At 36.8% G+C, this 17635-nt stretch overlaps 1 protein-coding gene across 1 annotated transcript in view; it reads right to left on the reverse strand.

Moving 5' to 3' along the window:
• opn7b (opsin 7, group member b) overlaps positions 1-10004 on the reverse strand; it is a gene marked incomplete at both ends in the record, with an annotated part of 132426 nt that extends 122422 nt beyond the window's left edge. The window contains one exon of the mRNA XM_079802133.1: positions 9771-10004. The remainder of the gene's footprint in view (positions 1-9770) is intronic.
• Between the last annotated feature and the right edge of the window lie 7631 nt (positions 10005-17635).

Below are 17635 nucleotides of genomic sequence, written 5' to 3' on the forward strand. Positions count from 1 at the left end.
ACAATAAGATATTTTACAAAAAAAATATGTTTAAATATTGTCCACAAGATAAAAAAAAATAGCTGAATTTATTAAAATGACTGTGTTCAAAAGTTTACATGCCCTTGACTCTCAATAGCGTGTGTCGTTCCCTGATGATCCATGGCTGTGTGTGTGTTTAGTGATGGTTGTTCTTGAGTCTCTTGTTTGTCCTGAGCAGTTAAACTGACCAGCGTTCTTCAGAAAAAATTCTTCAGTTTTCCAGCATCTTTTGCACATTTGAACCCTTTCCAGCAGTGACTGTATGATTTTGAGATCCATCTTTTCACACTGAGGACGATTGAGGGACTCAAACACAACTATTAAAAAAGGTTGAAACATTCACTGAAGCTCCAGAAGGAAACGCGACACATTAAGAGCTCGGGGGGTGAAAACTTTTGAATTTGAAGATCATGGTAAATTTACTTCATTTGTCTTCCGAGAAACATGTCAGTATCTTCTGTAGCTTCTGAAAACTAAAGAATTAGCAGGACCTGGAGGATTTTTCTGAAGAATGCTGGTCAGTTTAACTGTTCAGGACAAAAAAGAGACTCAAGAACAACCATCACAAAACACAAAAACAGCCGTGGATCATCAGGCGTAGATTACGCGGGTAAAATGTAAATTCGTCCCCCGCACTTTTTCATTGGGCAAGTGTGCTCACGATAAGTTGAGGTTTTCAAGTGTATAAATTGAAATTAAAATTCAAAGAGACAGTCTATCTAGTATCTATATAAGCTACGTTTCTTAGCTTATATTTCTACGTGAATTTCAAGTTTCCATGGTAATCAGTCACTCACTGGTGACGGTGACGGCACGCCCATGCTCGCACCCGTGCTGTATCCATCATTTTCATACATGAGGTTGCGATGAGTTCAAAGCGATTCAAGAGAGTTCAAAAAAATTTTTACAGTCTATAGGCCTGTACACACCGGGACGAATATCGCGCGCGCTTATCGCCAGCGTTTTTCGTGCCGTTTTTCGGCGCGTCTTGAGTGTTCACACCCAAGCGATTTTCACTGGCGCTGCGCCGAGTGAACGTGCACATTCAGTCGATGCGCTCCCGGTACACAAGATGGTGCTGCGGTACTTTATGACACTCGCTTGTCACACAGAAGGAGAAGAGAGACAGTATTTACGTGCTTGCCAAAACCATAGACATATTATGTATATGGGCAAAACCATTCACACACTTTTTGCTAACTGGCAAGCAGCATTAGCAGTTCATCTTCTTCTTTGTCTACTTACTACTTCTTCGTCGTATCAATGTGTGCTCGTCAAGACTGTTTTGTGCTTGAGCGCCACCAAGTCGTGTTTTACTGTCACTTCAGCAGCTCCAGGCACGTGAACAAAAGTGCCGATCTCATTGGTCGGACAGTTTTTTACGCGCCGTGTCAAAATAAAAAAACGAACCCGAGGCGTTTTTTTAAAAATGACGCTTTTACGCCTGGCGTTTTGCGCGTCGGTGTGAACACTCACATTGGCGCCCATTGTTTAGTCCCGAGGCGTTAAACGTCGGCGATAAACGCGTGCGAAAATCGTCCCGGTGTGAACAGGCCTTAAGGTTCAAAGCGGTAGGCTACAAAAAAAAAAAAAAACTCTTCACTACGAAAACGTCAAGCACTGTAAGTTGGCATTTGGTATCCGAATTGTGTTGTAGCTACAATAGTGTAACTCTGTCTGTTTCTCTTGTTGAATAATTAGCCAGTTTTGCTGGAAGATACTGCGTTATCTGTGTATTTTCTTGTAACGTCTTTTATTTTCACAGATATGTTATCAAACCCCAAATTAGAGTAAAGATGGCATTTTTAACTTGCTGAATAGGAAAACGCCTAACGTTAGCCGTGAGCGCGTCTGATATAGGCTACGGAATATCCACGGAAGTGTTTCTAGGATCTCCGTTCACAGATCGTTTGTTTCTGTATTGATTGTATATACAATGTTGATACAATGTAAAGTGTTTGCTCTGGCTCTTGTTGATTGAATATATAAAAACAGCAAAAACATTGTGAAATATTTTTACAATTTAAAATGTTTTTTATTTGAATATATTAAAGTGTAGCCTAATTTATTCATGTGATTCAAAGCTGAATTTATCATCATTACTCCGGTCTTCAGTGTCACATGATCCTTCACAGATCATTATAATATGCCGATTTGCTGCTCAAGAAACATTTATTATTATTACCAATGTTGAAAACCGTCGTGTATAATTTTTTTTCAGGATTATTTGATGAATAGAAAGTTCAAAAGAACAGCATTTATCTGAAATATAAAGCTTTTGCAACATTATAAATGTCTATACTGTCACTTGATCAATTGAATGATCCCCCCCCCAGAATCCTAAAATGTTTTACACAACTGTTTTCAACACTGATAGTAATCTGAAATGTTTCTTGATAATCAAATCCTCATATCAGAATGATTTCTGAAGGATCATGTGACACTGAAGACTGGAGTAATGATGCTGAAAATTCAGCTTTGATCACAGGAATAAATTGCATTTTTAAAATATATTCAAATAGAAAAAAGTTATTTCAAATTGTATTTAAAAAAAATCACAGTAATACTGTTATTGCTGTATTTTTTTAAATCAAATAAATGCAGCTTTGGTGAGATTAAGATTTCAAAAACATTGAAAAACTTTAATGTTTACAAACTTTTGACTGGTAGTGTGTCAAGTCTCATGCCATTTAGATTTCAGCAAACGTCATTTGGGGTCAAAAATAGCATATTAAGCCAATTAAGAAAAAGGTATATGATTTTAAATAAAACCGTCAACTAGACAAAGGTCAGAAAAAAACTGGTATAACACTTGACATTCTGTCCCCCTCACTTCTGAAATGATGGATTAATCTAACACAGGACTAACACAGGATTAAGACTCAAGGGTTCATAAACTTTTGAATGAGGTCGTTTTAATAAATGTAGTTTCTTAAACATATTTTATGTAAAATAACTTATTCAGGACAGTACTAAATAAAAAAATAACATGTATTTTCTCAAATTTTGTTAAAATTATGCACATTTTCACGTATTCTGCAAGTGGTTCACATACTATGCCTTGCCACTTTGCAAGTCCACTTGTACTAACAAAATACCAAAGTGGCAAAGACATCGGCTGACAGCTGCAGTGACATCGCATGTGTGCTTGTGTGTCATCAGTCAACCATACACACACCTTGTGGATTAGAGATGATCTAAGCAACATAGTTACAACTGCATCCATGTGGTTATTAAAAGTCCTGCACACACAAATAACCCTAAAATTCTCATGAGCTGCCTGGACTTAATCACTGTCTGGTGGAAATCCATAGATATAAATATCTCCGAGACCACATTTGTTTGTGTGTGTGTGTGTGTGTGTGTGTTGTGTGTGTGTGTGTGTGTGTGTGTGTGTGTGTGTGTGTGTGTGTGTGTGTGTGTGTGTGTGTGTGTGTGTGTGTGTGTGTGTGTGTGTGTGTGTGTGTGTGTGTGTGTGTGTGTGATTAACCAAATGGTTTAGAGGCCACAGTGTACAGGATAGTGAGCATATTGTGACACAATTTCTAAGTATATAACGTCAAACTTACTGTACCCTACATTAAATCCAGAAAGAAAAGCAGAGGGAGGAGAGAAGCATGAAAGAGAGAGTTTGGAAATGACTTGTTCTTGCTGTATATAACTGACATCAAAGCAACTTGACAGGTACGGTAGCGCAGAGCAGCAAATGCCCTGGGTAAAATCTGACACACAAATCTCATTTCGCAGCCTTCTCCGTCCATCTCTCTCAGATTCATCCGTACGTCAGCAGGCACACATTCAGAGCATGCTAAATATTATATTCCCTTTCCTTGTTAACGCTAACACCAGCACCAACAGCCATTAAGCATCTGCAGAGGTCATTATTTATGCAACTTTATCTTTGATTGATCAAGGCACAGGCAAGCTCACACGTGACGAGTGATGTGTTCAGAATAGATTACAAGTTTATAAAGAGTGATCTACTTCTTCAAAGAGCCATACTTATACCGCACGTAACCTGTAAAAAGTAAAAAGTAGTGTACTAAAATTAACTAAATTACTATTTAAGCGAGTCAATCAATGTCAACACAATTTTACACATTAGTGTAATACATTTGTTGTGACACATGACCTAATCACATTGCATTGGACAGGGCATCCAGTTATCATCTTGGAAATACATCGGATGATGATTACTTATATTAGAATTTTGGCTGTTAAAAATGAGATAGATGAAAAATAACCAGTTTGTTTGTCACACCGGACATGGACTGGATAGGTTATCTGAGTGTACAATTTGCATTTAGTGCACAGTAGAAAAAATACATGCTGCAAAAAGAGCAATAGTAGTATTCTGGTCCCTCGCTCAAGAATATACTTTAAAGGGTTAGTTCACCCAAAAATGAAAGTCCTGTCATTAATTCCTCACCCTCATGTCGTTCCAAACCCCTAAGACCTTCGTTCATCTTCAGAACACAAATTAAGATATTTTTGATGAGATCCGAGAGCTCTAACCCATCCATAGACAGTAATTGAATTAACACTTTCAAGGTCCAGAAAGGCAGTAAAGAGATCATTAAAATAGTCAATGTGACTCCAGTGGTTCAACCTTAATGTTATGAAGCAACAAGAATACTTTTTGTGTGCAAAAACAAACAAAAATAATGACTTTATTCAACAAGTTCGTTCTAGCCTTTCGTTAATTCAATATCTGTCTATGGAGGGTCAGAGAGCTCTTGGATTTCATCAGAAATATCTTCATTTGTGTTCTGAAGATGAACAAAGGTCTTACGGGTTTGGAATGACATGAGGGAGAGGAATTAATGACAGAATTTACATTTTTGGGTGAACTAACCTTTTACATGTAACTAATGTTTGTTTGTTTTTTTACTATCATGCATCAGATGAACATTTTAAATCTGTTTGCTTAGAAAAATTAAAGAATGCCTCTCCTCGACAAACCACATGATTTGAGGTCTTGTTCACTGTCAGAAAAAAAGATACAGCGCTGTCATTGGGGCAGTACCCTAAGGTAAAAAAAGGAAAATGTACTAATATGTACATTTAAAATAGTAATATGAACCTTTAAGGGTAAGTAAGGTACAAAGATGTGCTTTTGTACTTTACACTCTCAGAAAAAAAGGTACAGTGGAGGTACAATTTTGTTCCTTGAAGAACAAAACGTATAACTGTCCCTTTAAAGGTACACAATTGGTCCTTAGGGTACAATTAAACCATTGGCAGGCAAGTTCGGTCCTAGTGTGTCGATGTCCTGCAGAGTTTGGCTCCAACCCTGAAAGACATCTATAGAAGCTCTTATTGAGAATTAACAGAGGTTTAGATGTTGATGTTTTATTGGAAAATATTTGGTCACCATTATGGTAATCAGTGTTTTATTTAGTTGGGCAGTTTGACTCTTAGATTTTTATGCGAGTTTGTGGTTTTTTATTACAGTGTTAACAAAACACAAAATCTGTTTAAATCAAAAGAAACCATAAACAAATATTGTCATGAAGAACAATAGTTGGCTAAACTCATCACTGACTAAAAAATATCAATAAATAATATTCATCAACAATGCTTTCTTGCCACAGATCAGACATTCTGAATTTTGATTTTTAAATACAATCCCTTTGCTCTAGGGTAAAAAAAGTTTAGACGCACACAGATATCAAGAATCAGCATATGAATCTCAACAATGGTGACATACTTAATGCTGAAATGCATGCTGGAGCCATGAGTTTTATACTGTGGTGGCTTAGTAGGGTTGGAGCTAAACTCTCCAGGACATCAGCTCTCTAGGACCGAACTTGCCCACCCCTGACTTAGAGGTACAAACATGTACCCTTAAAGCTACACTGTGTGATATTTTCCCCCATCTAGTGGTGAAAAGGTATATGACCATCCAGTGAATTTTAGTTTCTGTTCCTCTCAATTCCGATTTCGTTTCAACTCCTACGGTGGCCGATTTAGTCCAAGATTAACATGGCTTCCAGTTCGACCTCGTCCACATTCGACACGGTGCCTGTGGGATATTCTGTGCGCAGTGGGATGTTTGGAACTCAACTGGCCTAATTATTCGGCTAGAAAGAACTGCAGCTAATCCAGAGTGAACTTTGATGATAGTAATGTTTATTCAGTCATTCAATTGCAAGGCATAAACAGGTTTGCGTGGATATGTACATAAATGTGGTTTCTGTGAGAGAACAAATAAGGATGGTAAATATATATACACAGTTAAGAACTGTATAACTATACTTATAAGTTACATTTGTATAATGTAACCGTAAACCAGAGCTTATTGTACCATATATAGGCGCTAAATGCAGCTGCATTAAAAGGAGCTGAGCTGCCGCTGCTAACAAGCGGTGTCCGGTTACAAAAGTGTGTGCGCCGCTTTAACGTTAGCACTGCAGTGCGCTCTGTATAACAATTGTTAATATGCCGATCAGACCTGATACATATTTCTATCAACATACATTACAAGCAAATATTTTCTAAAAACGAATAAACATTGTTGATAACAAAATAACTGAATGATTATTCAAATAGGTGAGCATTACGCTATTGTATGTTGTCACAAAAATACTTCTGAGGTGACATCAACTGAATTACGCGATGACACACTCTGAAACACATCCACAATGACAATAACTATTATTACTTACGGAGTAATTAACGCACAGAAACACCACACAAGGAAAAAAAGACTTTTGAGGAATAAACAAGCCAGGAAAACTCCGTATAACTCTGTTACTGGAGCTGCTGAGATGAAAACTCTCTGCACATGCACCAGACAAGTCTGAACAAGTTGACGCTCACATGCGCGAGGCAGAGAATTTTGTACAGTGCCATCGAGTATTAAAACCGGTTAAAACGCGAAAGGCAAAGCTTGAATTTACGGGTATGTCCCTCTTTGGCTAATGTACTTTCAAGATTGAGGGGCAACATGGCGACCACCGTTAGATCCCATTACCTTATGTATTTTCAATGGCATATTATAAACGTACGAGAATACTTTATTACTTGAAAGAAGTAAATATACATTAATGAGCACATATATTTTTACATAACTATTTTTGAAGTGTTTTTAGCTAAGAATAGACTAAAAAAGTTACACAGTGTAGCTTTAAGGGTACCACATGAACACTTCTTAAAAGGTACAATTTTGTACTCTTTTTTTTGACAGTGTAGGGTACCGCCCCAGTGACAGCGCAGTGATATTGTTCAAATTGCAATAACAATTTTGATGCTAATACCAAGACGTTATTTTACAGTGTCCTTGCTACATATGTTACATGTACTTACCAGTTAATCCAAACCCTAATCATACCCTAACCCTATAGTAAATACATGTAGTTCATTAATATTACTCAGTACTTAAATATATAACTACACTGTAACAATGACACTGTAAAATAAAGTGTAACCCTCTCGCCTTGACTCAGTACTTATTTGTTTAATTACACAGTAACAAAGAAACCCTAAAATAAAGAATAGCCACCCCACTAATGACAGTTTTGATCAGCACGCTGATCTAAAAGTAAATATTGGTCAAGATAAGATGCACAGGAAGTAAACCAAATGATGACAGGCTTTCTGTGGATAGCCACGCTGCACGGCCAAAAGGGAATCAATGAGGTGAAGTTTGACATGATTCAAGGACTTTCTGTAATGGTTTGAAGAGAGCATTGCAGAGAGACAGAGAACTGGCTTTTGAACACAGCAATTTAACATAAATCAATCCTTTCACCTCTGACTGGATAAAGGACAACATGCACAATGTGAACATACATCACTCTGTTGTCATGGTGCGCACATAGGAAATACAATTGGTTCAGTATTGGTGAATCTTTCCCCATCCAGGTGACATCAATTTATGTCCTTACTCAACTATCAATAAACAGTTCCTACTGTTCTTTAGCAAGAAAGAGGAAAGTGATGTCAAGCTCATCACTGAAAATAAATAAATAAATAATAATCATCACCATAACAGTATCATGAAATAACATTAAAGTAGTCCATACAACTTCTGCTCAGTATTTCATACAATAGGCAACAATAGTATATTGTATACAATAGCTCTCTGTGAAGAACAGACCAAAATTTAAGCCAAAATATGTCAAATCTTACAAACATGGATATCTGAATACAGGAAAACCTGGATATTTAAATATATGCAAGCATGAAAGAGATTTCAGAGCTACGGCAAAGCGGGATATTTTTAGTGAATGATTTGAGCCTGCTTTATTATTTGCATGGCTTCAGAAGATTCATACATAAGTTGTATGGATTGCTTTTATCATGTTTTTAAAGTATTTATGAGTTGCATGAAAGAAGAAAGAAGAAACAACATTTTAGGAAATAGAGAATAAGTGATTTTTTGGCACTAAATGTGACCCCGGAGCACAAAACCAGTCATGCGTCTCACGGGTATATTCGTGTCAACAGCCAATACATTTGATCCATTTTTCATTTATGCCAAAAATCATTCGAATATTAAGATCATGTTCCATGAAGATATTTTAGTAAATGTCCTACCTTAATATATCAAAATATGCATTGCTAAGGACTTAATTTGGACAACTTTAAAAGTGATTTTCTCAATATTTAGATTTTTTGGCAGCCTCAGATTCCAGATTTTCAATATTTCCAAATATTACCATATCCTAACAAATCATACATCAATGGAAAGATTATTTGTTCAGCTTTCAGATTATGTATAGATATCTTTTTTTGTTTTTGTTTTATTACCCTGATTGACTGGTTTTGTGGTCCAGGGTCTCACAAATGGCTAAACTGATTCAATACAAATGTAATTATTATCAACGATTTAAAAATGACAATAACAAATATTGAACCCTTAAACAGACCATATATTGACAAGTAATGATTTAGGATGGTAATGCCAAGCTCGAAATTGAATGAAGTGAATAACACGAATCTGAGATCAATCATTACAGCAGTGCTGTCCTCTGGGAGCCTGAGCAAAACGATTACTTGCGTCTTTATGAATGTGTGCACTTTTTCATCTTAGTTATGCCAAATTTGACTTTTTAGTTCAGAAACGCTTCAAAGCCATTTCTCACTAACAGCCACTATATGCGCAGACAGGGGATGTACAGAGGCTCGGTGTGGGTATTTATAGCCAAACACTCGTCACTAGAATGGGTGGACCAGCAAAACATGTGACAGCACACAGTGTAACCCAGGGTTTCACAACCCTGTTTAAACTCTTCCAAATCAAACACACCTGATTCAACTCATCGGCTCATTAGTAGAGACTTCAAGACCTGAAATGGATGGGTCAGATAAGGGCGACATCCAAAATGTGTAGGCTACTGTTGCTGTGCCTCCAGGACAAGGGTTTGGGAAACACAGCCACATGTTTGTGACATAAATCAGCTGATCTGTTTCTAAACACATGAAATAAATCTGTACATGAAGTAACACAGAACACATTCCACGATAATAGTGCTCTCCAAAAATACAATATCACAAATAGACTAGTGCTGGTTTATGTGATAAATAATCAAAAATATAAGGCGGATAAAAGCCTTAAAACCCGTTTTCCCCCCATTTTTTATATTTTTCGTTTTAAAATAATTCAGCCATTCTTTGAAAAAGTTAAAATTAAAATAAATGATATATCCTATAAAACATAAATCAAAACACACACACAAACATTGAACAGAATGATGTACCTTAGCACGTGGAACAGTTATACAAATGTAAACTGCTACTCCTACCTTACAGAGAGACTTCAGTGGTGGTCCTTATGTCCGATGCAAGTTTATGGAAAATTCTGAAGTCTGTGAGCCATCAGCCTTGAATGAATGATTTTGTTTTGAAGGGAAAGAAAACAGGAGAGAATGTGGAGACAGGAGGAGGTTGAGAAGTCATTGTGCGGGAGCTAACGCTTACGCTGCAGCAGCGGGAAACAAATCACAGCGGTGGCGATCAACTATGAAAGATTCAGTCTCTCTCTCTCTCTTACTGTCTCCCCCACTCTCCCCAGCTCACCCCCACCCTCTTTCTGTTTCTATCCATTCCTTTCTCCTCCTCCTCTTCTTGTAATTAATCCTGCTCTTTGAGTGTGACTCTGTGATTGTCAGAATGTGAACCCGTCTAATGCCTCTCATTCACATTCTCTCTGTCTGTCTAGGCTTGCATGACTGCTCATGTTTAATACTTAGTCACACAGAAAAATTAGCTGACTAGTTGCCATTGTTGACTCATTTCTAAATGAGTCAAAATATACCATGTAGCTTCGTTTCTGTCAAGTCAAGCACTGTTTCGACAGAGAGTGTGTGAGTGGAGAGATGATGTGGCTGAGAAAATGAAAGCGTGCAAATTTCCGTTATCTAAGCCCTCGCTTAGTTTATATCAGCCTCTGGGCGACACGTAGGGTTGGGTATCGTTTGGGTTTTTTTCGATTCCGGTGCCAAACCGATACTTTTAAAACGGTTCCGGTGCCTAAACGGTGCCTGAACCGATACTTTTTTTTTTTTTAAAGGCCACAAAACGAGGTGGATGACATTAAATGGCTTTTTATTTATTTATTTATTATTTAAATTGAACCATTTATTAAAAGTTTAATGTATACTTAAATGTATGAATATAAATAAATACAAAACACAATTTACGTATTTACAAATTATAATTGACATATTTACAAATTCACAGTAAAACCTAAGCCACCCAACTACAACAAGCCTAATATAACTCTAAACAGTTACAGTAATAACAGCAGTCGTCTGTATTCTTGCTCTGCTACAAACCAGCTTCGAGCTTCAGCTTTATTTTGAAATATGATCATATTCTCTGGCTAAATATTTTAGAACACATCGCCTTAATGTTTCTATGGTGACGCGTCATGTTTCTCACATGACACACAGCAGCCGCAATAGCGCTGACAGCTCAGCTGTATCGGGTTTATTTCGTTTTTTCTTTTTATTCAAAATATTCACAAACTTCTTAACTGTGTCACGAACTATCTGATGTTCAAATGTGTGAGTGAATGTGTGTTAGTTGATCTATAAAGCGCAATGGGCGGCGCCATGTTAGTTTGCGCCTCAGAATCGGATCTGTCGGATTTACAACACTTGAGCTCATTCTCGTCTCACGAAATACATGAAAGTAAGTGACCAGTGAACTGGAAGAAGAATAGAGTAAACTATATAGTTACTATATAATGTGCATGTATCTGATGTGAATAAAACACGTAACGTTAGTCAAATTATAACCGTCTGAAAGGATTGTCATTGCCGCTTTCATAGACATCAGTGTGTGTTTTTTGCTAGTAGCCTACTTATGAGCATTTAAATGTCTGAAACCTGAAATAAACATGATGTGGTTGAAAACACTGAATAGTTGTCATGAGTTGTGGTTGAAAACACTGAATAGTTGTCATGAGTTGTGATGTGACGAGCGCTGAGCGTCTGTCTCTGGCTCAGCCAAAGCGCGAAAGCACGTTTGAATTTTGGCACCGAAATGAGGAACCGAAATCTGCGTTCTGATTCGGTCCGGTACATACCGGTTATATAAGTACCGGTGCCATATTGGAACCGGATTTCGGTACCCAACCCTAGCGACACGTGATTATTTTCTTGGTGGTTTGCAATAATTTTGGCTCCAAACTCCAAATTACAACTCACATCCTTTTAGATGTCTATGTCATATTTTTTTTCTGTTTTCATACATTTGGTGTAGAAAGAGCTTTTCACTCAGAAATCACAATTAAATACAAAGAAACAGCAAGTAATGTTCTTTTAAAGAAGATAGGCAAAAATATAATTTTCTTGTAAAACATACTCCAATTATCTAACCCTAAACCTAAATAATTTATAATAAATAATCATCCTAAATAAATTTTGGATATATATAAATTTATATTTAGAAAGAATCATAAAGAACCACTGACTCACAATCACAACCATGCTATGTCGGAGCACTTCCCCTAAGGTTACTGGCCTTGACCACTGGAAGCAGTTTGAGGATAGATGAATTTTCCTCCAGCTGTTACCATGTATAGATCAAGTGAAACTATGGCTACGTTCACATTGTCAGTCCAAATCCGGTTATTTGTGTATCAGATTGGAATCTGATCTAAATTATTGACTGTCCACACTGTGTGTTGCAGCTGTTCAGAGCTGCTTTGTGTATCCCATGGCACTCTTTGTTTTCCAGAATATCTGCATTGGTTTCTATAGCAATTATGTTGCTTTGAAAGGCATATGCTGCAAACAACAATGACAACAGCAACATGGAGGGGTCTTCAATTCAGTGTAGCTGCCGCGCTGGACTACTACGGCTTTCTGAGGCAGCAGCAGAAATGTAAGAGGCTGGTATGCAGGGATTTATTCCATGCTGTCGTCCCCACAAGTCTCCATTATATTGTCATTTTTTGCTCGACCGGCACTTTGCAACAACACAACCTTGTCTCTGCAGTGACTTTCAGCATGTTTCAGCATGTTTCAATGACATCTGACATGTTTTACCAACATCATGACAATGTCTTACATGTTTTACGTAGTGTGATAAAGTGACATAAACCATGCGAAATCCGATTAAAGCAGTCAGACTGAAATGGACCTTTGTTCTACACAAAAATGGTTATTTTAAAGGGTTAGTTCACCCAAAAATGAAAATTATGTCATTAATTACTTACCCTCATGTCGTTCGACACCCGTAAGACCTCCGTTCATCTTCGGAACAGAAATGAAGATATTTTAGTTGAAATCTGATGGCTCTGAAAGGCCTCCATTGGCTCAATGCACGGTTCACTCTCGAGACCCTTAAAAGGTACTAAAGACGTCGTTACAAAGTCCATCTCACTACAGTGGTTCTAAAATAACTTTATGAATCGGCGATTTCAAAACAAGGCATCATGAAGCTTCGAAGCGTTATGAATCAGTGAGTCGATTCAGCGGTTTGAATCGCCAAATTTCAGCAGTTTGGCCGAATCATCATTCGACTCACTGATTCATAACGCTTCGAAGCTTCATGATGCCTTGTTTTGAAATCGTCATCACTATGTAAGTCGTTATTTAGGGTTTTTTTGCGAACAAAAACTATTCTCGCCGAATCATAAAGTTATTGTAGAACCACTGTAGTGAGATGGACTTTGTAACGACATCTTTAATACCTTTTAAGGGTCTTGAGAGTGAACCATGCCATTGTGTCAATGGAGGCCTTTTTCAGCCATCAGATTTACACTAAAATATCTTCATTTCTGTTCCGAAGATGAACGGAGGTCTTACGGGTGTCCAACGACATGAGGGTGAGGAATTAATGACAGAATTTTCATTTTTGGGTGAACTAACCCTTTAAGAACCATGAAATCATGGATGCCAATAAAGAACCTTTTCTAAATGTGTATGACATCACTGTAAGAAACCATTTCTGACACCTTTGTCACAATGCTGTGGTAGCGATCCAACTGTTGTACTGTCCAACCGGGTTGTAAGTGTTGTATAAATCCACAGATGAGATGCCTGAAGCAGACTGACTGAACAAACAACACTTTCAAAAACACTACCAAGAAAAACTACAGGTTCACAAAAACATTAGAACAATGAAAAGAAAGGTCTTAAATACACAAAGGAAATAATTAACATTACAAGAAACAGGTGCATAACTAATTAGAAATTATGGTAACAAATGAGAACTCCAATACAGTGATAATGAAACTAAACAGTACAAGATAATGAAACTAAACAACTTTTACATCCCTGGAGCCAGAGGAAAGTGACCAATTAAAGGCTGACCTAAAGGAACACCTAGGCGGATGGTGGGAGGAGCCAAGTGGACACAGGAGGAGCCAGAGGATTTCCCTGAGCTAAGCCGGGATGAAGCCCCATGATGGAACCGATGGCACGTGACCAAGGTGGAGACGTGGGCTTGGCAGACCGGGTGGAGTCTGTGTCATTGGCTGCTTTAACTACGTGGTTATAAAACACATTCGTTATGGCAAGAGAAAATGTTTTCAGGTTATATTAGCTATTTATTTATTGATGATGAAAACATCATCATATAGGGGCTGAATCACTGATCTCATTCAGATTCTAATACTCTGGTTATAGTGCTATTGTGTTATTAATTTTGTTGTATTCATAATAGTTGTGGTAATAAAACAATATCCAGGATTTATATAGTGCACAAAAAGGTTTTAATTTAAGATTTTACTTATACACACACATACAACAAGAATCAGTGTATGAATCTCAACAATGGTGACAATCAATGAAAAGCTTCATGATGCAGTGCATGCTGGGTACCACCAATCAAAATTCCCCCATGTGTCCCAGCATGCATTGCGGCATGAATAAATTATGCATCTGAATTGACTGTTTCTTTGATACTTACTAATTGCTTTTACTTTTGCTGTTTTTGCCGTGACATTTTAGTTGCTTGTTTTATGTAGAGTTGATCTGTTTATCTGAATATTTTTTTATTGTTACCATTGTAGAGATTTATACGATGATTATTGATGTATGTGTGTGTATAAGAAATGCCATAACTTAAAATCCTTTTTTTTTTTTATTTAAATCCTGCATATTCGCTTTCTACAACTGCCATGGATCTCATGGTGTAGAATCACATTGCCATTATTATGAACATGACAAAATTAACAACACAATATCAACCAGAGCATTAGACTCTGAATGACAGCAGTGATTCAGGCCACTACAAATAGACAACATCATCTGATAACATTTTCTTTTGGCTTCTCTTGCCATAACGAATGTGCTTTATATACACACAGTTAAAGAGTTAAGGGTCAAGAGTCCAATTCAAACACTGATCACCAGCATGGTAAAAATTAGTTAAAAAAAATCAGTAAAAATTAAACTATTATTTTCATTCAAACAATAAATTACAGATATAAAGTCAATATGGTTAGTAATGTGTGAAGCTGGTAATGCTGTTTGTGGAGTTGTTTAATCCTCCTCTGCTGAGATCTTCAGAGATTTAATGTCTTCTTTTATCTTCAGTTGATTTCATCTAAGGCTGTGGCTGAAGTAAGTTGCAGTTCTTATGTTTCTCTTTCCTTCAGTGGTTCTGCTTGTTAACAGCAGGTGCTCATCACTCATTCTAAATTATCACTTAATAAATCTCTTAATTATCTCATTAACTTCAACAATGCTTCAATTACTCTTACACTCTGTAGTGTGGACACATATAAGTGTTCATTTAAAACTGAAGATTTTGCAGTGGGGTTAAAAGGGTTAAAGGGATTAGATGAAAAAAAAACCCAGAGTGAAATGTAAATTAAGGAAAAAAAACAGTAATAAACTGTAAAACGTAAATCCGATTTACCATATGAATCAAGATATTTTCACTGAAATATTAGTGAAAGTTAATAGAAAAAAGTTGTGCAAAAATCAACAACTGATAAGGAGAGTAAATATTAAAATTAACAGTGTTTATGTGTTGTTGCACAAGATGATATAGAAGAGATTGTTTAGTTTAATTAATTAACACAAATTTTTTTTCGTTTTGTGGGTCACCATTGTGCTGAAGAGTAGAGCCTGTGCTTCAGTCCAGGATGAGCAGAAAAACACTGATGAAATGTTGCCTGATACTTTATTTAAAGTCAGTGCCTGTGTTTGCTGATGCAGTTATGAGCTGTTTGTTGAGTAATTTATCACATATATGTGTGCTATTGCTAATGATGAACTGCAAAGGTTGAAGTTAAAGTCATGTTTATAATTGTTTCACTACTACACACGCAACATATTATGCGGTTGCAGTTTATATTAAGATATGTTCCTTTTCAGTGGACTCAAATGAAATAAGTTTACAGTACAAACACTGTATACATACTAGTTTTAAAACGAGAACTGTTTGAAGCAACCAGTTTTCCAAATGAAAAGAGTTACCTTTCATGGTATTATTACGGTAACATACTGTAAAAAAGGAGAGCTGTAAATAAACAGTAGAGGGCTGTAAATTAACAGTACGTTGCTGGCAACCACATCTGCCAGTAGATTGCCGTTATTTTACAGCACAGTTACGGTACACAGCTGGAAACACTGCTGCCAGTATTTTACCGTTAATTTACAGGTACATTTTTTACAGTGCACAGCTGCCAGTAGATTACTGTTATTTTACAGCACAATTTTTTTAAGTGACGCTTTTCTTCCCGTTTTCTTCAAAGCAAAAAAAGTTGCATCATAATGGCATAAGCATGCTCCGGTCCGGAATGTTAAGTGCAATGTGAGTGCAGGCTAGCAGGAGGGAGTGGGGAGTGGGGAGGGGGAACAATCGTGCCGGGGCACGGTACAAGGCAACCTAGTGCCTAGTGTGAGTATGTCCATATTTACAGCTCTAAATGTGGACAACTGCTGTGCCACACATCTGGGTCCTGACTTCAATCAGATGTGGTGAACCTGAAGAACCCATGGCTGTACTATAGAATACGATGCCTTCCTGATGATGAGGTAAGACTGAGTGTGACATTCAGAAATGTTTTCTTTTTTTTTTTTTTTTACTGTTGAAACAAAGCCGTCAAGACCAGGGCCATCAATATTCACTGTTAACACAGTAATCTGTTGTCACGTGTCACACACATATCATATGGTGATTCTCAATATTATAAGAGGTTAGAATAAAAGCTGTGTTGAAATGAGACAAACTGGATCGCAGCACTCAAGAATAAACAACACTGATTACATAAATGTTGTCTTCTTGAACTGATAAGAAAACCGTGTATGTCCCAATTCCCCACAATAATTAGTGGTTACAATAGAGTTGATATACAGAGACAAAAAAAAAATGGAAAGAAACGGAGAGTGAAAGAGTGCAATTACTGAATAAGATAAAAGTAAGCCACTCCATGCATATGTAACTGCTGATTTCTGCCTCCCCATTCACATCCACAGCGCATTCCCGTATGCACAGAACACATGATTAATACATGCAAAATGTTCAAAAAGACACTGGCAACAACAGAATCAAAGTATTTTCGGTGGACTATATCTCCATGAGGATGTATGCCGTTGATTTATGTCACAGAGCTGGAGGCTCTCTCTGTGTCATTGTTTTCAATGATACAATATGTTCTCTTATAAGTTCTCTCCAATAAGTAGAATTTTCAAAGACAATATTTCACCATAAAACTCTACATTGGTGACAATTTAGAATGATGTTCCATCATTAATGAATAACTAAACATGAACGAAAGAGTAATGCAATATTTACATTCTAATAACTACAATTAACTAATAGGAAACGGATTAATGTAAGCAATGACTCTCTGTTGAATGCAATAGTTCACTATTAGCTCAGAATACTATACTGTTTAACTATTTTAACACCTTTTTTTAATACGGTGAAATACTAATATACATTTTTATAATTAATGCAAATGCAGGTTACAATTTTTTTTAAGGTGTCATTGTACATTGTACAGTGTATTACAGTACATTTGAGTACCGAGTAACAGTAATTGACTACATGTACTAGCTACATAATTAGAATTAGGGTTGGGTTTAGGGTTAGTTGTTTGTAATTATGCATAAGTTACTGTGATTACTAGAGTAATTACATAATATAATAAAATGTGTAACTGGGACACTGTAAAATAAAGCATTACATAAATGTGAATATC

The sequence above is a fragment of the Gobio gobio genome (genome assembly GCF_949357685.1).
Source record: "Gobio gobio genome assembly, chromosome: 21".
Classification (NCBI taxonomy): Eukaryota; Metazoa; Chordata; class Actinopteri; order Cypriniformes; family Gobionidae; genus Gobio; species Gobio gobio.